This window comes from Hyperolius riggenbachi, chromosome 3 (genome assembly GCF_040937935.1).
Source record: "Hyperolius riggenbachi isolate aHypRig1 chromosome 3, aHypRig1.pri, whole genome shotgun sequence".
NCBI lineage: Eukaryota > Metazoa > Chordata > Amphibia > Anura > Hyperoliidae > Hyperolius > Hyperolius riggenbachi.
In genome coordinates this window covers 60,404,301-60,428,837 of record NC_090648.1, presented here as the reverse complement: position 1 = coordinate 60,428,837, position 24,537 = coordinate 60,404,301, and the positions used below count along the sequence as shown (strand labels likewise).

General features: G+C 47.3%; 1 protein-coding gene and 1 long non-coding RNA gene across 2 annotated transcripts in view; one reads left to right on the top strand and one right to left on the bottom strand.

Annotated features, from left to right (window-relative positions):
• LOC137562639 (uncharacterized) overlaps positions 1–16,161 on the top strand; it is a 45,591-nt gene extending 29,430 nt beyond the window's left edge. The window contains exons 2-3 of the long non-coding RNA XR_011030155.1: positions 15,543–15,679; positions 15,831–16,161. This is a non-coding gene — a long non-coding RNA (uncharacterized lncRNA). The remainder of the gene's footprint in view (positions 1–15,542; positions 15,680–15,830) is intronic.
• Positions 1–21,666, bottom strand: part of LOC137562635 (uncharacterized) — a 66,445-nt gene extending 44,779 nt beyond the window's left edge. Inside the window, exon 1 of the mRNA XM_068274157.1 lies at positions 21,626–21,666. The gene's annotated coding sequence lies outside the window, so the exon portion shown is untranslated. The remainder of the gene's footprint in view (positions 1–21,625) is intronic.
• Positions 21,667–24,537: the final 2,871 nt, after the last annotated feature.

Genomic DNA, 24,537 nt, shown 5'->3' with positions numbered 1-24,537 from the left:
GTTGGGGGTTGAGTGGTGCGGCTGGTGGTAGCGGCAGAAGGATGTGGTGGGTCCCGCATTCCACGGCCACTGTCTGCAATGCTGATCCTCCGTGCCAAGCCCACAGACGCATCTTCCTCCTCAGAGTCAGAGCTGACATGCCCATCCTGTGGATGGTAGTCACGGTCCTTCATCCCATCATCAACATCATACCCCCCCTCCTCAAAACCCAGAACATCCTCCTCAAACTCCTTGCGGCTAACAGCCCTGAGTTCAATTGTGGCACCTGGAGCGAAAATCTCGCTGACTGAGGGTAGGCTGCCCGCTGGGGTCGACACTGACACGGCAGACCTTCTGAGGGTGGCTGTAATGTTGCTCCCTGTCCTCTTGCCCTTGCTGCCCTTCCCCCGGCTGCCGGCGCCAGCAGACATAGTACAACTTATACGTGATGATGTCACCAGATGATGTGGGGTACTTTTACTTTAATGAAATCGGGGTTGGACTTTAAATCAAATCAGCACGGAGGGACAGACCGCAGAGTAGAGGACAGACAGTGCACACTATCTGTCTAACTGTCACACTGACAATGCTCAGCACAGCAGCACTGCAGTAATCTGTAGTAAGCTAACACAGTACTACTCTCTCTAACAACTAACTGCAGTACTAACTAACTATATAATACAATACAATAACACAGTAATCCTATTCCCTAACCTATACTGTCCCGCTGGCCTGCACAGCACATACAGACACAGACAGGACCTAACTGAGTGAATGAAATCAAACAATTACACTAGCTAGCTAAGAAAACAATAGAACAATAGTGTAGTGAAGGTGTTTAGCACTCAAAGCTTTAGGTTTATCACTGTATACAGGCAGCACTTGCTAAACCAACAGCACTGGAGCAAGCCTGTCAGTGACCAGCCAGCCAGCCAGTCACACAAGCAAGGACGATCTGTCTCATCATGCCAGCCCTCCTTATTACACAGGGGGGCTGGCCAGGGTTCCCTTCTGTGATTGGGTGCCAGGGCTTAGGCTGGGAGGCCTCTGATTGGCTCAATGAGGTCAGGTGGGGCTGGCCAGAGTTCCCCTCTGTGATTGGTTGCTAGGGCTTTTGCTGGGAGCCCTCTGATTGGCTGGGAGCCCTCTGATTGGCTCAATGACATCATCTCCCTTGTTACAGTACCCGGATCCGGATATCCGTCGGATATCCGCGCGTACCCGCGGGTATCCGGATTATGCGGCCAGATACCCACATAGAGCTGTCCGGATATTGGCCCAGGTATCTGGAATCCGAATCCGACCGGATAGCGGAAAAATGGTCGGCTATCCGGATGAGCATTCCTGCTATCAACTGCCTGTGGAAAAAGGCCCTAGTGGAACTATAGTGGCAAGTGGAGGGGGCGGAATTATGGACAGTAATAAATGTAACAGAAAGCGCTGCTGTTAGGAATAATAGAAATTTCTATAGATCTAAACTTGATAATCTTTATTTAATAAAAATCAACCTGAAGTTGACAGTGGTTTGTCTGACATCTCTGATAAAATGCTAATAGCAAAAAGAGCAACCAGGGTTGCTCGAATGTCCGCGTACACGAGTACGAGTAGTGACGCGTACGAGTCCGAGCTGTCACGAAACGACTCGTCACCGCGGCTCGTTTGAATCGCTAGTTACGTTTCGAAAGACGAGTCCATTCGAATAGCACTATATTGCGGATGCTTATGCTGGCATGCGTAAAAATGTACGCATGAAACAAACGTATTCTTAGAACTTTTAATCATGTCTACTTGAGATTTCTGCTGTATGAATGATTCAATTTGCAATACATTAGTGGAGGTGTCCATCATCACCAACACAGACTAGGTTAAGAAGACCACAGCACAAATTTGATCCGTGGCACTTTTTAGGGTACCAGGACCTTATAAATATGTCCATAAAAATTAGTGGAGGTGTCCATCATCAGCAACACAGAGTTGGGTAAGAAGAACACAGCACAAAGTTGAACCGTGGCACTTTTGAGGGTATCACGACATAATAAGGTAATAGGTGGAGTACCTAAGTGGCACTCTTGTGTCGGTGGTAGAACCACATTCCAAAGAAGCATCAACAGCAGCAGGAGGAGGTATATAGTCTGGTAATGCCACAGGCAGACTGGCAGGTGAAGGTAATAGGTGGAGTACCTAAGTGGCACTCTTGTGTCGGTGGTAGAACCACATTCCAAAGGAGCATCAACAGCAGCAGGAGGAGGTATATAGTCTGGTAATGCCACAGGCAGACTGGCAGGTGAAGGTAATAGGTGGAGTACCTAAGTGGCACTCTTGTGTCGGTGGTAGAACCACATTCCAAAGAAGCATCAACAGCAGCAGGAGGAGGTATATAGTCTGGTAATGCCACAGGCAGACTGGCAGGTGAAGGTAATAGGTAGAGTACCTAAGTGGCACTCTTGTGTCGGTGGTAGAACCACATTCCAAAGGAGCATCAACAGCAGCAGGAGGAGGTATATAGTCTGGTAATGCCACAGGCAGACTGGCAGGTGAAGGTAATAGGTGGAGTACCTAAGTGGCACTCTTGTGTCGGTGGTAGAACCACATTCCAAAGGAGCATCAACAGCAGCAGGAGGAGGTATATAGTCTGGTAATGCCACAGGCAGACTGGCAGGTGAAGGTAATAGGTGGAGTACCTAAGTGGCACTCTTGTGTCGGTGGTAGAACCACATTCCAAAGAAGCATCAACAGCAGCAGGAGGAGGTATAAAGTCTGGTAATGCCACAGGCAGACTGGCAGGTGAAGGTAATAGGTGGAGTACCTAAGTGGCACTCTTGTGTCGGTGGTAGAACCACATTCCAAAGGAGCATCAACAGCAGCAGGAGGAGGTATATAGTCTGGTAATGCCACAGGCAGACTGGCAGGTGAAGGTAATAGGTGGAGTACCTAAGTGGCACTCTTGTGTCGGTGGTAGAACTACATTCCAAAGAAGCATCAACAGCAGCAGGAGGAGGTATAAAGTCTGGTAATGCCACAGACAGACTGGCAGGTGAAGGTAATAGGTGGAGTACCTAAGTGGCACTCTTGTGTCGGTGGTAGAACCACATTCCAAAGAAGCATCAACAGCAGCAGGAGGAGGTATATAGTCTGGTAATGCCACAGGCAGACTGGCAGGTGAAGGTAATAGGTGGAGTACCTAAGTGGCACTCTTGTGTCGGTGGTAGAACCACATTCCAAAGAAGCATCAACAGCAGCAGGAGGAGGTATATAGTCTGGTAATGCCACAGGCAGACTGGCAGGTGAAGGTAATAGGTAGAGTACCTAAGTGGCACTCTTGTGTCGGTGGTAGAACCACATTCCAAAGGAGCATCAACAGCAGCAGGAGGAGGTATATAGTCTGGTAATGCCACAGGCAGACTGGCAGGTGAAGGTAATAGGTGGAGTACCTAAGTGGCACTCTTGTGTCGGTGGTAGAACCACATTCCAAAGGAGCATCAACAGCAGCAGGAGGAGGTATATAGTCTGGTAATGCCACAGGCAGACTGGCAGGTGAAGGTAATAGGTGGAGTACCTAAGTGGCACTCTTGTGTCGGTGGTAGAACCACATTCCAAAGAAGCATCAACAGCAGCAGGAGGAGGTATAAAGTCTGGTAATGCCACAGGCAGACTGGCAGGTGAAGGTAATAGGTGGAGTACCTAAGTGGCACTCTTGTGTCGGTGGTAGAACCACATTCCAAAGGAGCATCAACAGCAGCAGGAGGAGGTATATAGTCTGGTAATGCCACAGGCAGACTGGCAGGTGAAGGTAATAGGTGGAGTACCTAAGTGGCACTCTTGTGTCGGTGGTAGAACTACATTCCAAAGAAGCATCAACAGCAGCAGGAGGAGGTATAAAGTCTGGTAATGCCACAGACAGACTGGCAGGTGAAGGTAATAGGTGGAGTACCTAAGTGGCACTCTTGTGTCGGTGGTAGAACCACATTCCAAAGAAGCATCAACAGCAGCAGGAGGAGGTATAAAGTCTGGTAATGCCACAGGCAGACTGGCAGGTGAAGGTAATAGGTGGAGTACCTAAGTGGCACTCTTGTGTCGGTGGTAGAACCACATTCCAAAGGAGCATCAACAGCAGCAGGAGGTATATAGTCTGGTAATGCCACAGGCAGACTGGCAGGTGAAGGTAATAGGTGGAGTACCTAAGTGGCACTCTTGTGTCGGTGGTAGAACCACATTCCAAAGGAGCATCAACAGCAGCAGGAGGAGGTATATAGTCTGGTAATGCCACAGGCAGACTGGCAAGTGAAGGTCATAGGTGGAGTACCTAAGTGGCACTCTTGTGTCGGTGGTAGAACCACATTCCAAAGGAGCATCAACAGCAGCAGGAGGAGGTATATAGTCTGGTAATGCCACAGGCAGACTGGCAGGTGAAGGTAATAGGTGGAGTACCTAAGTGGCACTCTTGTGTCGGTGGTAGAACCACATTCCCATTCTCTGGTGGTGAGACTGGCAGCAGCAGCAGTTAAAATATATACAGTAGTGGTAATATATACAGATGAGTGTGGCACCCAGGCTGTGGTGCTACCACACTTAGGAGCAGAATCCGGTGAGGAAGGTAAGTAGTCTGGTGGTGAGACTGGCAGCAGCAACAGTTAAAATATATACAGTGGTGGTAATATATACAGATGAGTGTGGCACCCAGGCTGTGGTGCTACCACACTTAGGAGCAGAATCCAGTGATGAAGGTAAGTAGTCTGGTGGTGAGACTGGCAGCAGAGGTACAAATATATACAGTAGCAATATATACAGAAGACGAGTGTGGCACCCTGGTACTACCACAGTGAGCAGCAGAATCTGGTGATGAAGGTATAGAGTCTGGTGGTGAGACTGGCAGCAGAGATAAAAATATATACAGTGGCAATATATACAGATGACGAGTGTGACACCCTAGTGGAGGTGCTACCACACTTTGAAGCACCAGCAGCAGGAGTTAGTGGTGGTGTTGAAGGGTGAACAGGTGAACCCAGCCAGTTCATTTCTTACTCCTCCTATCGCCAACAGCAGGGGCCAGAAAATCATCACCCACTCAAGCATGGTTCATCTTAATGAACGTTAGTCTGTCCACCGACTGTGTGGACAGACGAGAACGTTTCTCAGTCACCACTCCACCTGCAGCACTGAAGCTCCTCTCTGAAAGTACGCTTGAAGGAGGGCAGGACAGGAGTTCCAGGGCGTACTGTGCCAGCTCAGTCCAAATACCCAACATCTTCACCCAGTACTCCATGGGGTCCACAGGGGCCTCAGTGTCCAGCCCGCTGAAGGACCCCATATAGTCAGACACCATTCGGGTGAAGCGTTGGTGCTGACTGGTGGAGGATGCTGCTACTGATGCTCCACGCACCTCCTCTGTAGGCAACTCCACACTGTACATTTGCCTTTTCAGGCTGCGCAGGTCCCCTGGCCGCCTGCTGCTGCTGCTGGGTGCAGGCGCCTGCTGCTGGGTTTGCTGGACAGGTGCAGGGGGGGGGGAGTGCAAGGCTGGGGGAAGGCTTCCTCCAGTCTGCGAACAAGGGCCTGCTGTAATGCCCTTGTTTGTTGTTCTTGGTCTCCCCCCTGCATGAACTGGCCCAGCTTGCCTTTCAGTCGTGGGTCCAGCATCAGGGTGATCCAGATGTCCTCCCTCTTACGCATCTGAACCACCCTGGGGTCTCTGCGCAGGCAGCGCAGCATGTGGGCAGCCATGGGGAAGAGGTTAGCCACAGCAGCCACGTCTGCATCAAAATGGCCAGCTACAACATGCCTGTCCTCCTCCTCTGCCCGTTGTGCCTCTTCCCGCCTGTTCCACCCACGCTCCAATTCTGCTGCGCTTCCTTCCTCCCCCTCATCTGCAGCAAGGTCAGGGACCTCCACCTCCTCCTCTTCCTCCTCACCCTCAGATGTTGACATTTCCTGCTGCAGATCCAGCTGGCCCAGGGCTGCCTCCCCCTGTTCCAGCAGGTCAAAAACTGCCCTGTCCAGCAGGCAGACGAGGGGCACCCACTCGCACAGTGAGGTCTGTTCTCGGCTCACCTCCTCGGTCCCCTGGAGGAATGGAGCCAGAACAAGGGCCACCTGCTGCATCAGACCCCACTGTGCATTTGTGATGACTTGCAGTGCTGAGGATCCGGAGCACAGCAAGTCACCGATGTACCGATTCACGGCCCTCCGGTGTTTGAGGAGCCGCTCCAACATGCACAGTGTGGAGTTCCACCGAGTCGGTACATCGTTGAGCATGCGGTGTGGTGGCAGGCCCTCTTCCTGCTGCAGAATGGCCAGGCGTGCTGAGGCTGCTGGAGAGCGGCGGAAATGGCGGACTGTGTTCCTTGCCACCTCCAGCAGATCGCCCATCCCCTGGTAGGTGCGCAGGAACCTCTGCACCACCAGGTTCAGGACATGGGCCAAACAGGGGATGTGGTCCAGGTTCCCCTGCTTGATGGCGGCAATCATGTTGGCCCCATTATCGGACACCACCAATCCGACCCTGAGGCCTCGGTTGCTCAACCATCTGCTCTCCTGCTCCCTGAGGGCTTTAAGGACCACGCTGGCCGTGAGCTTCGCAGCACCCATGGCTCTCATCTCCAGCAGCGCTTGGCAAAGGCGGGGCTTCACGCTGCTGTTGTGGAGGCGGGGCCGTTTTGCCAATGTGCACGAGGAAGGAGATGGATCAGAGGAGCCTGCTGCTTCTCCCCTGATCCCGCGTGGTGGCACCACCCACAGTGCTGCTGCTGTGCCCGATGCTGCTGCTGCTGACCCTTCCCCCACTTCCGCCAAGCTCACCCAGTGAGCCGTGAAGGACAAGTAGCGGTCTGTCCCAAAACGGCTCGTCCAGGAGTCCATGGTGATATGGACCTGCTCGCCCATGGCATGATCGAGCGAGCGGGCCACATTGTTCACCACAGACTGGTGCAGTGCTGGGATGGCCGTGCAGGAGAAGAAGTGGCAGCTGGGGATGGGCCACTCCGGGGCTGCGCATTGGAGCAGAGCGCGCATATCACTCCCCGGCTGCACAATAGAATAAGGCAGCAGCTGCGAGCACATTGCACGGGCCAGCAACCCGTTCAGCTGCCTGATGCAACGGTGGCTGGGAGGAAGCGCCTTGGTCACACCAGGGAATGTCTCGCTCAGCAGGCTCTGGCGTTTGCCTGCTGCCTGGGAAGCTGAGGAGAGAGCTGTGGAGGGAGCAGATGATGCCTCAGAGCTTTGGCTGCCTTGGAGCTCGGTGGTGGGGAGAGCTCTCGACACAGCACTGGAGGGAGCAGTGCGTGGACGCACTCCTGCTGTTGCTGCTGCTGTTGTTGAAGGCTGACCACGCGCAGCATCCCTCACAGTCAAAAACTGTTCATACAGAGCCCTGTGATCACTCCTCAGATGGGCCTGGAGGCAGGAGGTACCCAACCTCGACGGATTGCGACCACGACTTTTTACCACTTTGCAGTGCTTGCACACTGCCAAGGTCTCGTCAACAGTGGAAACAGTAAAGTGGTTCCATATAGGGGAAGTAAATTGCCCCTTACGGCCGGAAGGGGGTGCCTGCTGCTGCTGCTGCTGTCGCCTCCCACTGCTTTGCAACTGAATTGTGGTGCTGCTGGTTGTGTTGTTGGGGATTGTGGGGGTGGTGGTGGCCGTTGAAGCAGTGGGCTGTGCCTGCTCCAAACTACCACGCCTGTCTGACTCTGGCATGCTGCTGCACGACCACAACCTCCTCCTCCTCCTCTTCCTCGCTGCCTTGGGGGGAGAAGCTGGGCACAAATAGTGGGTCCGACACTGGATCATCATCATCATCATAATCCAGGTCGGAATTTTCATGCCCTAAAAGCTCCTCCTGTGACCCTCCAACCACCTCTTCTCTCCCCACATACCCTGCCTCAGGCTCATCCCCAAAGCCCTCCTGATCAACGGGACCCACCATCCCCTCAATTTCATCCACTACTGCTCTCAGAGTACTGGCTGATGCTGGGCTTAACGTCAGCGAGCTGACGTCCATTTCAGGATCGCTGCTGGCCGCTGGGGTGGACATGGCATCAAGCAGTGGCGGGCGTCTGCTGGTGGCTGGGGTGCTGGTCACTGTTGTGGTCCGTCTGGAACCACTGGTGGACTGCTGCATCGCCATCAACTCCACAATAGCCGGTGCCTGGCCCTCCTGTATGGCACGGCGAGTCTGGCCAAAAATGGGCGCTATGCGCTGCACCTCTGCGGCCTCAGCCAAACGCAACCTGCTGCTGGCGGAAGCGATGGCACTGCCCCTCCTCCCTCTGCTGCGATGACTGCTGCTGCCCCTGCTTCCAGACATGATCTCACACAAAGGAAAAAAAAAAAGGTAAAGAGGTGCGGGGGAAACACACTTCCCTTTATTTACTGGTGTGGGGAGGGGGGGGGGGGGGGGGGGACGACACTGAAGTGACGACAGTGACCGACAAAATGTCTGACACTGACGGACAACAAATAACAGACTAACACTCACTCACCACAGTAATACTAACTCACTACAGTAACACTCACTAACTAACTAACACTTACTCACTACAGTAACACTAACTCACTACAGTAGCAATCACTCACTAACTAACACTCACTAACTAACACTAACTCACTACAGTAACACTCACTAACTAACACTCACTCACTAACTAACACTAACTCACTAGTCACTACAGTAACAATCACTCACTAACTAACAGTCACTCACTACTCACTAATAATCTAAAGCTACCTAGCTAGGCCCTATCCTACACTAAGCACAATACAATCACAATACAATCACTGAGACACTAACTGACTGACTGCAATGACAAATAACTATAGCTAGCTAAATATCTATTACAGCAATCAGTTAGTGTACAGTAATGCAGTAAAAACGATCTGTTTTTGACACAGACAGTGATGCCTTTGCTAACTTACTGAACTACAGCACTGGAGATGCTCTCAGTACTGTAGGAGTCTAGCAAAGACAAGCTGACAAAATGGCTGCTGCCTTATATACAGGAGGGGAGGGCACAGGCTCCCCTCCTCTCATTGGTTCTAGTCAGAGGCCTGGGGCCCTCTGATTGGCCCATCGCGTAACGAACGCGTCACGAACGCGTCACGACTCATGCGTACGAGTTTACGAGTCGTGACGCGTACCCGTCACGAGTGCATGCGAATCATGCACTCGTAAAACTTTGCCGTCACGAGTCCCGAGTACAAGTGCATAACCGCGTAAAAATGGTCGTAAAACACAGTACTCGTGACACTCGTAACTCATGACAGCAACTCTGAGAGCAACATTAAATTGCTGTAACAGGTGAGAAACACCCGATGCAATATATGTACATATATTAAAAATACTAAAAATGTGTAACCCATAAAAAACGTTGCAAATAAAGTGCTCCTAGTGCTATGACTGGGAGGATTCCAGAGGGTGGCTTGGATGAAGTATAAGTTCCTCTGTGGGCCTACATATGGATCAATCTGAAACAATCAAAGGGAACCTTTAAACAGTAATGGTGTTGTTTCCTCCGTGGTAGAAATGATGTATAGAGAATGCCTGAATGAAATGGCAACAGAGTTCCTGTAATTATCAACTCTATTCAACAGACTTGTTTGTGTGGGTGCTGGGAACGATCTCACCCGTCTTGTGCTTTTAAACAGTGATGCACAGATCTTCAAGTCTTCACGGGAGCCGCTCGATCTCACTCGCCCCGGCTGGTGGCAAAGTGAGAGAGGCTGGACGGACAAGTCTCGTCGGGCAAGTGTGCCCGGCTCTCCTTGGAGGATGTAGGTGTCCGGATGGCCGATAGCTCGGGAGACTTCTGTCTGCAGGCTTGATGATGACAGCCGCGTAGCTCCAGCTCGCCTAGTTCCCCTCTGATAGTGACGTCACAGAGGCAGCCTACGCTGACGTTTCGGGAGGAACGCCCCCCTTTCTCAAAGCTTGGCTGCTGGGGGAATCTAAGGCTGGCTTTTTGAAGCCTGTGCATCGCTGTCAATTTTGCTCAAAAGCGAATAGTTCCAGATCTTTATTGAGTCCTTGTGGAATGAGGGAATTAAGATTAAAGATCCACATTGTTTCTTTCCGGGACATTTCTAGCAAATAGTCTCCCCCTCTCCACGGCTTCTTTACTTGTTCCAGCGCACAAAACTTAGTTCCCTTAAAGGAACATCCTGTGGAAAAAAGGCCCTAGTGGAACTATAGCGGCAAGTGGAGGGGGCGGAATTATGGACAGGTAGAGGGGAGGAAGAACTTCCACTTCCTTCCTGCCCATATTTGACGTCAGAATAGGGCCACAGGGGGCGCTGGAGTTGTGAGGATGGTGCTGTGTGCTAGTCACAGCAGCAGTAACAAAACAATTTCATTAAAAGTATCGTTACCAGGTCAGGGGTCAGGGGTACTTTCAATTGTCCTTTAAGACCAAGGCAGGGAGCACACTAATCAAACCATTTCTCCGTGCAATTCCTCAGTTTCCATTGTTCTGCATTCGCGTTTGCCTGCATGTGATTTTCCACGTTTGCTAGCGATTTTTTAGATGCTGCAGAATACATTGTTATTGCGAACATGCGCATCATATGAAAACAAAAAAAGTGGAGAGCTATCCGATTTAAATTAGAGGGGAGAAACTCAAATTTTTTTTTTTTACAGTAATATGGAATTTGGCCACTAGATGGCATTCCAAGCAAAGCAAAAGGTTTTTTTTTTTTAACATGTACTTTCATTAAATGATCAGTGCTGTTCATGGCAGCATTGGCCATTCATACTGTATGTTCCCATTCCCCAATATAAAATGATCTAACAGCCAGGGATGGGGAAATCTTGAGCAAGCGTGTGCACACACGTGTCGCTCATAGAAGGCAGGAGTTGCATATCTACACCCCTGGCACATTGGATGAAGTCCAGCGGGGTGTAGATATACTGCCTCATTACCAAAAATACTGCCAAAATCGCTCAAGTGGGTCCCAGCCCCAACTCTCTTTCACTAGAACTACTCGATTCTTACTGTCAGATTTACATAATTGATGAACGAGGTAGTCTTCGGAAAAAGAAATGCAAGATACATGTTGCACATATTACTAAATTGGTTCAAAATGACTTCAATAAATTAGTAAAAAGCTATTTCAATAACATGAATTTAGCAGCACGGGCAGCATGGTGGTGCAGTGGTTAGCTCTCTCGCTCCTGGTTCAAATCCCAGCCTGGCACTCTAGTTTCCTACCTCATCCCAAAAACATACAGATACGTTAACTGGCTTCCCACTAAAACTGTCCGTAGACTATGATACATACACTGCACAATAGATACATGGAAATACTATGGTAGGGATTAGATTGTGAGTCCCTCACTGAGGGGCAGTTAAATGATGAGACAATATACTTTGTACAGAGCTGCGGAAGATGTCAGTGCTATATGAGGCCCAGTGCACACCAAAAACCTCTAGCAGATCCGCAAAACGCTAGAGGTTTTTGAAGCAGATTTCAGAGGGACTCTAGGCATGTTTAGAGAAGTTTTCTAAACATGCCTAGTGTTTTTGGAGTGATTTTGTGTAGCAGATTTCATATACAATTACAGTAAAAGCTGTTACTGAACAGCTTCTGTAACAAAAACGCCTGGAAAACCGATCTGATCTAGCGTATTTCAGAGCGGTTTGACCTTTTCCTATACTTTACATTCAGGCAGAAACACATCTGCAAACCTCAAAAATGCTGCAGGACCCATGTTTGCGGTTTGCTAAAAACCTCAAACCGCTGGTGTTCACCAGCCCATTGAGATACATTAGCCAAGCGTTTTCACAGGCGGCAGCGGTTTTGAGAACGCTATCAAAAACGCTTGGAGCCTGATTCACAAAGCGGTGATATCTCACTTATCACGCCTAAAAGACTTTAGGCGTGATAAGCAGTGCAACACTGAGTTATCGCCAATTTGTGCTCTTTATCGCGCGAAGTTACCGCGCGTACGCGCGTACAGTCCCATAGGGCTTAATGGGAGCTTCGCGCGAAGTGCCAGGTGCTGCGCGCGCTTACGCGCGTACGCGCGGTAACTTCGCGCGAGTTTCTTCTTATCATGCCTAAAGTGAGTTTAGGCGTGATAAGGGCCTTTTCACCAGCGTGCAAACACTTTGCACTGCTTGGTGAATCGAGCTCTTGGTGTGCACCAGCCCTGCATGCTAAAAATAATAATAATGAAGAGGCCAAACATGTTGATTCTACATGACAAAAGACTACCATTAGTTTCAGCATTTTGTTTCATTCCAGCCCTGTGAGAGGTTCATTAACACCTCATTGAGGATGCCTTGAGGGTTGGGCCCTTAGTTTGTGCAACTATATGACCTTAGTAACAATTTTCCTGACTTGGAGAAACAGATCAGCCCTAAAGCCTGGTACACACTTTCAATTATGATTGGCCAATCATTGACCAATTTTACCACCTCCATGTAGTCTGAGGGTTTACCTGCTCTATCTCCTCATACTACTCAATATCTATCGACCTTCATACTACATGGAGGTGGTAAAATTGGTCAGTGATTGGCCAATTATAATTAAAAGTGTGTACTAGCCATTAGTTTAAGGTGGCCATAAATTACTCGACTTGGCAGCCGATCAACCATCCGATTCGATATTTATTATCGAATCGGATGAAAATGAGTGCCGCCAAGAGCAAGCCCGTTCAACTCTGCGACTATGCCTGGTGGTAACCGCGTGCGATAATCGCAAACTACGAGTGTGACGGAAAGCCCCCTGTACTTCCATCTTCAGGCCCCACGTGACTAACGACAAATACCACGTAGGATGCATATGTGACATCACACACGTACTCCACCTGCTATAACGTCTTCTACTACGTGGGGTCGTAAATGCGGAAGTACAGGCGGCTGTGGCCAGGGCAGCGATTCTCACAAGATTTCATGCTGAAATCGGTCGGGAATTTGCAAACAGATCTCTTTACGATCAGATTCGATCAGAGAGAGATCTGTCTCTTGGTCGAGCAGCCACAAAAAATTGCTAGATGTATGGGTATCTTCAATCTCTACAGTGCAGTAATGCATTTGAAATAAAACTTTACAATCTTTGGGCCTGTTTATACAATTCTGGAGAATCAGTCCAGGAATTATTAAAAACTGTCTTGTGTTAGGACAGTGATCTGCAAACTTGGCTCTCCAGCTGTTAAGGAACAACAAGTCCCACAATACATTGCAGGAGTTTGACAGCCACAGTCATGATTCAGAAAGGTAAATGCATTGTGGGACTTGTTGTTCCTTAAAGAGACAATGAAGCGAAAAAAAATATATGATATAATGAATTGGTTGTGTACTATGAATAATTACTAGAAGATTAGCAGCAAAGAAAATATTCTCATATTTTTATTTTCAGGTATATAGTGTTTTTTCTAACATTGCATCATTCTCTAATATCTGCAGATTACACAACACTCAGCATTCAAAATGATTCTTTCAGAGCAGTCTGTGAACTAATGACCTCTCCTCTGGCAGAGAAAAAGAAAACAGTTGAGATAATAAAAGTCAGAAGACAGCCCTCTCCACGACATTTGAAAGTCGTAGAAATAATTGGCTTTTTTGCATAGAGATAACAACTGGAGTTTCTTAACTCTTCTTGTACTGGAAACAATTAGACTTATGTATCTGATCTTAATGTTTTATTTCTTAGCTGTACTACACATACAAATCATAATATCATAATTTTTTTTCGCTTCAGTGTCTCTTTAAAGGGGCACTATGGCGAAAAACTGTAACATTTACAATATGTGCAAACATATACAAATAGGAAGTATGTTTTTTCCAGAGTAAAATGAGCCATAAATTACTTTTCTCCTATTTTCCTGTCACTTACAGTAGGTAGTATCAATCTGCCAGAAGCGACAGGTTTTGGACTAGTCCATCTCTTCATGGGGGATACTCAGAGATTTATTTATTTTTAAAAGTACTTGGTGAATGGCAGTTGCTCTGTCCAACTTCCAAAAAACTGTGTAACGAGCAGGGAAGCTGGCCAGCATCATTGTTTAAATCCTTTTTAGGGAATATTTTTTATAAAGAATAAAAGCCTTGCTGAGAATCCCCTATGAAGAGATGGACTAGTCCAAAACCTGTCGCTTCTGTCAGATTTCTACTACCTACTTTAAAGAGAATCTGTATTGTTAAAATCGCACAAAAGTAAACATACCAGTGCGTTAGGGAACATCTCCTATTACCCTCTGTCACAATTTCGCCGCTCCCCGCCGCATTAAAAGTGGTTAAAAACAGTTTTAAAAAGTTTGTTTATAAACAAACAAAATGGCCACCAAAACAGGAAGTAGGTTGATGTACAGTATGTCCACACATAGAAAATACATCCATACACAAGCAGGCTGTATACAGCCTTCCTTTTGTATCTCAAGAGATCATTGTGTGTTTCTTTCCCCCTTCTGCTCTCATGCACTAAAGTTTCAGGCTGCTCTTTTCTTCTTGCAAACAGCTTTGCCCTTGTCTGTAATCCTCAGTATGTGAAAGCCCAGCCAGCTCAGAGGACGATGTATCCAGCTTGTAAAAGAAAAGAGAGAAGAGAGAATCTGCCATAATCTAAATAACACACAGGCAGTGTGCAGAGAGGGGCCTGGAGGGGGGAGATTCATCACAGAACCACAACACTGAAGAACTTGGCAGCCTTCCAGACACAGGCTGACAAGTCTGACAGGGGAAAGATACATTGATTTATTACAGAGACTGTGATAGCAGAAAGTGCTGCAGTAAGCCAGAACACATTAGAATAGCTTTTGGAACTTGTAGGATGATAAAAAACAGGATGCAATTTTTGTTAAGGAGTCTCTTTAAGTGACAGCAACATAGGAGAAAAGTAATTTATGGCTCATTTTACTCTGGAAAAAAAAACGTACTTCTTATTTGTAGATGTTTGCAAATATTTAAAATGTTACCATTTTTCCCCATAGTGCCCCTTTGACAGCTGGAGAGCCAAGTTTGCAGATCGCTGTGTCAGGAGATAAAGGTTTGCAACTCTCTCTTGGGTAACAGCTTTTTGTAATCATCATAGCTAAAACCTGCCATACACTGGCAGACATCAGTCAGCCAACATGTCCTAAAGATAGATCCCTTTCTGATCGACATCTAATCAGAGGGAGATCTATTTCGGCCACACACTGCACTTCCATTTTGAAAATATTTCAACATGAAATGTAATAAAAATCCTTTGCATGTCCACCCTCAGAGCCTGCTCCCTCCAGATCTTCCCCAGCTAATGTTGCTCCTGGGGGCCCTGCAGAGTATTAGTACAGCGGCGCATGCGCACACTCACAGGGCCGGACTTCTGAAAAGGCCACAAAGGTTCAGGTCTTGGGCAGTTGCACCTGAACATGCAGAGCAGGGACAAGGTCCTCCAGCACCCAAGGCTGAGACACCAAAGTGCGCCCCTCCATTACTGCCACTCCAGCCATCACACACTGATTGCTATTAGACTAAGAGGTGCCCTAGAGCCTCCAACCCCCCAACACCTTAATCTCTAGTTATCTGGCTTGCAGTCACTGCCATGTATCCCCTTTTCTTATTTCTTTATGCTTCAAACACAATTAGGAATGACAGCTGAATGAATTGTGCGCCCCCTCCTACACTGCGCCCTGAGGCTGGAGCCTCTCCAGCCTATGCCTTGGCCCGGCCCTGTGAACATGAAAGTGAGGTTGCTTCATGTCAAGAAGGAGGCTGAAAATGGGGTTTGTGGAAGTTTTTACCTTTATAATGCTATAGCTTTAAGAATTATACATTATTTTAGCATAAAGCCAAAACAGATATTGTGTAAAATGTATTGGAGCAGGTTACTGGTCAGAGTATTATATCTTATACCAATATGATGATATCACACAGAAACTGAAGATGTCTGCAGAAAGGAACCGAGTGCAAATAGGGAAAAGTGTGCAAAGAATGAAACTAATATTATGATACGCCAAGGGACTACTGCAGAAAGGTGGAACCATAGAAAGGAATGCGGACAGTAGCATACGAGGTACTGAGTGAGATGATTGGTCTACACAGGTCAGATGACAGCACCCAAAGACTACACCCAAGAAAGATGTCATAAGGACTATGATAATTAACGTAGACATAGATTCTTTAATTCTGGTATTGGTTGAGCTTGGGGTAAGTCACTCATGTAAAACTGGTATCAGAATTCCACGCGTGTGAAATAAACACAACATCTGGCATTGGCAATTGGCATTTGGAATCTTCAAGTTCTTGTAGGATTAACCCTAATTTCGTTAGACAGTTTCAATCCATGAAAAAGTAAACTTAAGTCTATGATGGCGCCCTTTTGGTCCACTCTCAGCCCGCGCCCTTTTTTCCAGCTACAAAAAAAACCCCAGATACTCACCTAAGGAGAGGGAAGGCTCTGAGTCCTATATAGCTTTCCTATTTATCCTACAGTCCCTGCATCCCCCTCCCCCCACGCAGGCTCCTCCGTTAGCAGTCTCAGGGGGACATTTATCAATAGTGTCTGAGACAAAATATTGGTAGGTTTTTAGAAATCCATGCAGAACTGTCTCAGACATCCTAAGAAATCATTAGATAGTGCAGCTTCCTTTGAAAACTATTGTAAAGTAGGAGGAGTTAGGAAGGTCTCTCAGACAGTGCAGTTTGTGAGGGGAATTGCTGTTGCTGAAGTAACCAATACATCTGCTGTATTGATAGCAGCAGGCTCTGAGGAGAAATTCAGCAGGGGAGGAGCACATCACAAATCATGTTTAGCCTGCACTGCTGCACTGTAGATGCTATTAAAGTGGACCCAAATTAAAAATACAAGATTTCAGAAATAAAATCTATTTTCTAAATTATAATAATAAATAGCAGCCTTTTTTCAGTTGCATGACGACAAATATACAATATTTTACATTTATTGGAGGAACCCCTCCCTTCCTTTCAAATTGCCGGGATTTTTCCGGCAAACTGGTGGAGTAGATGGTGTCCGGCAATGGAGGAATTGCTAATGGCTGCCCCCAGTATAACCCTAGCTATGAAAAGAGAAGGGTGAAAAGCATGCACTGAAATGATCATAGGCTTGAAGGAGTGTTTATTTATCTTTGTATGTGTCAGAGTGGTGCAACTAAATATTTTTAATTAAAAAAATCTTTGGTTTGGGTCCGCTTTAAGCACTGTAGAACATCTGTAGAACTGCTATTAAGCACTTCTTAATCTGCACCAGTTTAGGGATGGATTTGCACTTTTCTTAACTGTAGTGCAGCTCTAGAAATCTACGCTAAACTGCCGCTATTACCTAGGATTTAAGAAGGTTCTTATTATCATGCAGAACTGTTCCTCCTGCTGGTTAGAACAGATTAAGAAGAAATAACTGTCAGTAATGCGTTGATAAATCTCCCCCTCAGACTGATGGTTCAGAGACTGCTCTCTTTTCTGCTGCAGGAGGCTTTGGCAGTCTTGAAGACGTGCTCCTGAAGACGTGCCGCTCTATACTGTGAGTGCACGAGAATACGAATCATAAAAAAGGGGTGTGTTGGAGTGCGTTTTAAAATGCTTTCTACTCCCTTGCATATTATACACTAACAGGCGCTGCAGAAATCAGCCACGCAATGCACAAGTGTGCTCTGGCCCAAACATGGACAAATTCTTTTGGGTTTATGACGCAGAAACATTTACCGCCGTGGTAAAATATTTTTTATCATTACAGCTAATGAGCCTTATGACTTGGTGGCTGATAGCTGAGGCAAGTGTATACTTATCTTTAGGTGCAATCACATGCAATTTTGAATGGCCAATCACTGACCAGTTTTACCACCAACAAGTGGTATGAGGGCCACAGGCTTTGAACTATACACAGAGCCAGTGGGGTAGCTAAGGAGCTATGGGCCCTGGTGCAAGTTTTATAATGCCCCCCCCCCCCCCCCCCCAAGCACTCTATACATAACAATTGATACGGCGCACCAAAACCTGCCAATGGCAACTCAAGTGTCACAGTTGCAAGAAGGGGAATGGGGATCAGTGTGTTAAGGATTACTACCATTCAAAGCATCTATAGAAGTGATTATTACCAGCACAGGACCAATAGAGAGCTAATACTGTGATAGAGGGAGGACCCGTCAGGGACACCTCTGGCCCAAGGGCCCCGATGCGCTTGCTACCTCTGCACCCCCTATTGCTACGCCCCTGCACAGAGCTCACATACTATGTGGAAGTGGTAAAATTGGCCAATCAAAATTGGATGTGTGTATGCACCCTCATGCTTACAGTGTTCTCCCCAGAATTATTTTCCAGCCGCATGGCATGAAATAGTAGCCGGGTGGCATGAAAAAGTAGCCGGGTGGCATGAAAAAGTAGCCGAGTGAGGCGAGAAGAGAGAATGCAGGGCCGGTGCTTCTGTTAGCAACTCTGCTTACAGCATAGGAGGAGGTGAGCCAATGACAGCCAGATGCTCACCAAAACTAGCCGGGTAGAGCACCCGGGTAAAAGAGCCTGGGGATAACAATGGCCTCTTTCACATGAATGGCTGAAAACACTGAATTTACCGCTTGTCCGCTGCTCCTCGGCACTGGCGGGACTGAATTTACAGCTTGTCTGCTGCTCCACTGCACTGGCAGGACATTTGGTGGCATCCATTACACAGTCACACCTGAATGCGGCCATGGCATAATGTGTTTTCTTGCTGCCGAATACCAACACGATGTGTCAAAAGCCAGGGATGGGCTTCCGAGTAGTGATCTACTCGAATTCGGAATTCTAATTAAGATTAATTACCCCACCTGTTACTGCGGGATCGGGGGGGGGGGGGGGGGTTAATCTCCCCAGAAGTCCATGGATGCTATGCGTATCACCGCTGTAACGCTCCCCGTGGGATGTGTTACACCGCTCACTACCGCACTTTGCATTTTCTCCTTCCGCCAGAAGGAGGACGTGCGGTAGTGAGTGGTGTAACGCGTCCCATAGGTCGCGGATGACAGCAATGACACACATAGGATCCACAGACTTCTGGGTAAGTTAACCCCCCCCGTATCCCATAGTCACATGTGGGGTAATTAATCTTAGAATTGGAATTCAGAATTCAAGGAGATCATTACTCAAAAGCTCACCCAGGGTTACAAATGCTGTTTCTTGCTGCAATAAATTACAGCTAGTTGGTGCTCAGTGGACTGCAGGATGTAGCATGCAATTCAGCCTTCTGTGCAGGGACAGATTTTTGGAAAGGCTGCAAAGGCCCGAGCTTTGGGCTGCGGTATCCCAAAGGGGAGGGGCTGCTACATGTGAAAGAGGAGGCTGAAAATGGGGAGCAACACATGATAAAGGGAAACAGATGCTCAAGGGAGCTGTTCATGGAAGAAATGGGCTGCAGTACATGGATGATACACATGGAAGAGGGGGCAGCATATGGAATAGGAGGGGCGCTACTGCATGAGAACAGGGAGCCACAACCTACTTGGCCTAGGGACACACACATTATAAATGTTGCATTGCATCTGTGAGAAAGGGGTCTTATTTCTTTACAGCAGTGTCATTAAAGGTCTCCTGAAATGAGAGGGATATGGAGGCAGCCATTGGTTTCCTTTTGAAACAATAGCAGTTGCCTGGATATCCTGATGATCTCTCTGGCTGCAGTAGTGTTTGGATCACACACCTGAAACAAGCGGCTAATCTAGTCAGACTTCAGTCAGAATGTCATGATCTGCATGCTTGTTCAGAGTCTATGGCTAATGCCTGGTGCACACGAAGGAATGTCAAATCTGTTTCCAATTAATAAAGGGATTCATTTTGTGCATTACTGATCTCAAAATTGATACTTTTATCGATTGGAAGCAGATCGGACATGTCAGAAATGATTGATCTGATGGGAAAATTGCATTGAGCGTACCATGCATAAAGGTGGCCATGCATCAAATGACTTGCAACCGATTGACCAGCTGCTTCAATTATTATAATCGAATTGGATGAAATTCGGAGCAGACAAGAGCATGCCTGATCGATGAGGCAACTAATTGTGGGCCTCATAGGCTTCAGGCCAAAATTGGTCTCATGTATTGATCAGACATGCTGCAAGATGTAGGGCTGACACGCTCAATCAGGTGTGCGGCAGTAACGGCGTGTGATATCGGGATGAGTGACGGCGCAACAGAACCCCTGGCACTGTCCCCCCAGTGTAAAATGTCCCCCGGTACCCGTGCACAAATACTTTACCTCTCAGTGTCTGCTGCTGGCTCCCTCTCTGTCCTCTTCCTCACATACACCCCCTCCCACGTGGTTGCCAATATATTATACGTGGGCGAGTGTATGACATCACACAAGTGCGCACGTATACGTCGGCAACCATATGGGAGGGGATGTATGTGAGGAAGAGGACAGAGAGGGAGCAAGCAGCAGACAGCTACAGGTAAGGTATTCATGCACAGGTACCGGGGAGGGGGGGGGGGGGGCACATTTTACACTGAGGGAGGGGTGGCAAGGTGGCATCTCCAGGCCAATTACCAAACGTTTTCATGCTAAAACTGATCGGGAATTGGCCTGTGCTTATGGCACCCAACAGATCTCTCTCTGATCAGATTCAGTCGGAGAGATCTGTCTCTTGGTTGATCTGCCCATAAATCACATGATGTATTGGTACCTTTAGAGTATTAGAGGCAGATGATCAGGTAAACAGCCAGGCAACTGGTATTGTTTAACCTCCCTGGCGTTATAATTATTTCCAGATTTAAAGAGAACTTGAACTGAAAAAAAAAGGTCAAAATAACCATACACAGGTCATACTTACCTCCTGTGTAATCTGCTCCTCAATCTCTTTCTCCTCTCCTGCGTCTCATTTGTCCACTGTGATCAATGGATTTCTCCGTCCTCCATTTTAAAAATAGCCATTACCCCATAGCAGCTTCCTGTTCAACACACTGTTAAAGTGTAATATCACCCACTTGAGCCATAGGGAAACATGGACAGTACCTTGCACATTCAGTTTAACTGACAGCTGCTAATATATAACTGACAGCAACTGGCATATTTCAGTTCTAACAAAATATTGTCAGAACTGGAAGGGATCATTGTAAGAATAAAATGGAGCGCTTCTGAGAGGAACTGACAGTGAGATTAGTATGTAATATTCGTTTGCAGCTACGTCATGTATTTATTTAAAATAATTTCACTCACTTCAGGTTCCTTTTAAAGGGGAACTGAAGTAAGAGGTATACGGAGGCTGCCATATTTATTTCCTTTTAATCAATACCAGTTGCCTGACAGCCCTGCTGGTCTATTTCTCTGCAGTAGTATCTGAATAACACCAGAAACAAGCATGCAGCTAATCTTGTCAGATCTGACATTAATGTCAGAAACACTTGATCTGCTGCATGCTTGTTCAGGGGCTATGGCTAATAGTATTAGAGGCAGAGGATCAGCAGGAGGGCCTGGCAACTGGCATTGCTTAGATGGAAATAAATATGGCAGCCTCCATATTCTTCTCACTTCAGTTGTCCTTTAAGGTCTAAAAGCCATAACATTTTTTCACAAGCTTTCAGACCCTAAAAACAAGAATAAAAACATACCTCAGAGAGATCTGCAGCAGCTCTTGCATGAAACTCACTCAGGCACGGGATTGTTTTTCGGCTTTCCGTCCAGAGCCTGACTCGGGATTAAAGCTAAGGATGTTAAAATGGAATAAAATGGCAGCCTCCATATACCTCTCACTTCAGGTGTCCTTTAAATGCTCTTCTCTGTCCCTTCAGCAGGTGCAGATCCTAAAAATAAAATATTTTTTTACTGATGTCGTGAAAAAAGCTATTAAAAAAATAATGATAAAAAATCTCTTTTTACTGTTCAACCTAGGGAATAAGTAAATAAAGCACTTAAAAAAGAGAGCACTGAAACTGCCCACCTTCTAGATTGACCTATTCATCTGTTGTTATGCTGAGGAGAATAGCCTGATTGTATGGTTTCTGCTGTCTTTTGTTCACATGGTGAATGAGGTTTCATGTGAATAGGTGGAGAGTGAGAGAGATTTGAGAAGGAGGAGCCTGGAAACAGTCTCTTTACAATACTATAAATACACCATTTGTTTTGGTCAAGTCACCTCATAGGGAGAGGAGGAGAAGTGAGTACAAGCCTCAGTCAGGCAGAAGAATCTGCTCCCTCAGGAGTCCTAATACTACATCACAACAGGTATGACAATTCTGGAATCTTTGTCTAAATGCATTGTTGTTAGATTGCTGTTTGGTATTTTGCTTTTTTAGTTTACAGTTTTTGAATGGAAATAATTAGGTATATGTAGTTATTTTGTTGTTTCCAGAAGCTTGAGGTCCTTTTACACTGAAGTGTTTTCGTTGCAGCATTTTTGCCACAGCCTACCGCAGGGCAATGAAAGTCTATGGGTAGTTCATGCCCTGCGCCGGAAATACCCTAATGCAAGCGCATACCTACGTTACCGTGCGGCGACCTGTGTCAGACCGGAGGTCATGTAAGTCTATGGCGAGGCGTGTGTGTTAAAATGCCCTCCGCAAGTTTTACGCACATGTGCGGAGGCATATTTTAGCAATAAGCTTCCGCGCACATGATCGCTTGGCTGGCTGCCAGATGGGGACTACCGCGTACTAACACGGTAATCCCTGAAGGCTTGTTTTTGGCGGTGCGATGCCCGGGCAACATTGCACCAGTAATGCCAATCCACGCCATGAAATTGGCCTAAAGAGAACCTAAAATGAAGATAAAGGCTATATTCAGGGGCGTAGCAATAGGGGGTGCAGAGGTTGCAACCGCATCGGGGCCCTTGGGCAAGAGGGGCCCTCCCTCAACTGCAGTATTAGCTCTCTATTGGTCCTGTGCTTGTAATAATCACTTCATTAGATACTTTAAATAGTAGTAATCATAAACACACTGCTCCCCATTCCCTTCTTGCACCTCTGACACTGTAGTTGCCATTGGCGGGTTTTGGTGTGACGTATCAATTGTTACGTATAGAGTGTTTGGGGGGGCACCATGTAAAACTTGCATCGGGGCCCACAGCTCTTTAGCTACGCCACTGGCTATATTTATAGATACATGGGGCTTCCTCCAGCCCCATGAGGTGGCTCCCATGCCATCTTCTCTGGCTGCTCCACTAGTCTTTTAATCAGCTCCGGTAATGTGGCCAGGAGCATGCTCGGCAGTGTGTGCACCACCCATCACAGTCCCGCAGCCGGGAGCATTCTGCGCCTGTGCAGTAGGACTGCGCAGTCACAGAACACTCCTTGGCACGGGAGTGCAGTGGCGGTGCAGTAGCACACGCCTGCCTGCAACTGGCCATATTACATGGGCTGATTAGAAGAAAACGGAGCAGCCGGAGAGGACAGTGAGGGAGCCCACACATCTCATGGGGCTGAAGGAATCCCTAAGTATAAATACAGCCATTATCTTCATCTCAGGTACCCTGTACCCCTAAACAGTAGCTTAAAGTACCTCTGAACAGATTTCTTTAGTTTATAGTTTTATATATAGTTATTTTGTTGTTTTCAGTAGCTTAAAGTACCCATCAACAGATTGCTGGGTTTACATGCTTTTAATAATGTTTTATGTGTGGTGCTGTGACGTATATCACAGCACCATCTTCACCAACCAGCGCCCCCCTGTGGTTCCTGCACTGCTCTGCTGTCATTTTTCGACTGGCATGAATGACGATTATCGGCGTGGAGGAAGCGTCAGTTCTCCTCCCACTAGTCTGTCCCTAGGAACGCCCCTTTCAGCACCATTTATTGTTCCCGATATTACTGTGTCATTTAAATGAATAATGTGAAGTAGAGATGGCCCGAACCTCCGATTTTAGGTTTGCGAACTTCCGCAAAAGGTTCGGTTCGCACGAACTTCCGCGAACCACAATAGACTTCAATGAAGATGCGAACTTTGAAAACTAGAAACATTTATGCTGGCCACAAAAGTGATGGAAAAGATGTTTCAAGGGGTCTAACACCTGGAGGGGGGCATGGATGAGTTAGATAGACGCCAAAAGTCCCGGGGGAAAAGTCTGGATTTGACGCAAAGCAGCGTTTTAGGGGCAGAAATTACATTAAATGCTAAATTGCAGGACTAAAGTGCTTTCAAACATCTTGCATGTGTATACATCAATCAGGGTGTGTAATTAGAGTTCTGCTTCACACTGACGCACCAAACTCTCTGTGTAACGCACCACAAACAGCTGTTTGCGTAGTGATGGCCGTTCTGGACTGGTGCGCACCGTGGCGATAGCCGTTTTCAAGCCCATATGGTCGCCGGGCTGTGGTAGCTCAATGATAGAACAACAGTGACTGTCCAGCTGATCAAATTTGGTCTGTCCACAATGAATCAACGACCTTATTATCTTCTTGTATGTAGGTAGCCATAGGTAAGTGCCCCAGTTTAGGTAGGTAGGCATAGGTAGGTGCCCCAGTATAGGTAGATAGGCATAGGTAGGTGCCCCAGCAGTTAGCTAGGCATAGGTAGGAGTCCCAGTATAGGTAGGTAGGCATAGGTAGGAGTCCCAGTATAGGTAGGTAGGCATAGGTAGGTGCCCCAGTAGTTAGCTAGGCATAGGTAGGAGTCCCAGTATAGGTTGGTAGGCATAGGTAGGAGTCCCAGTATAGGTAGG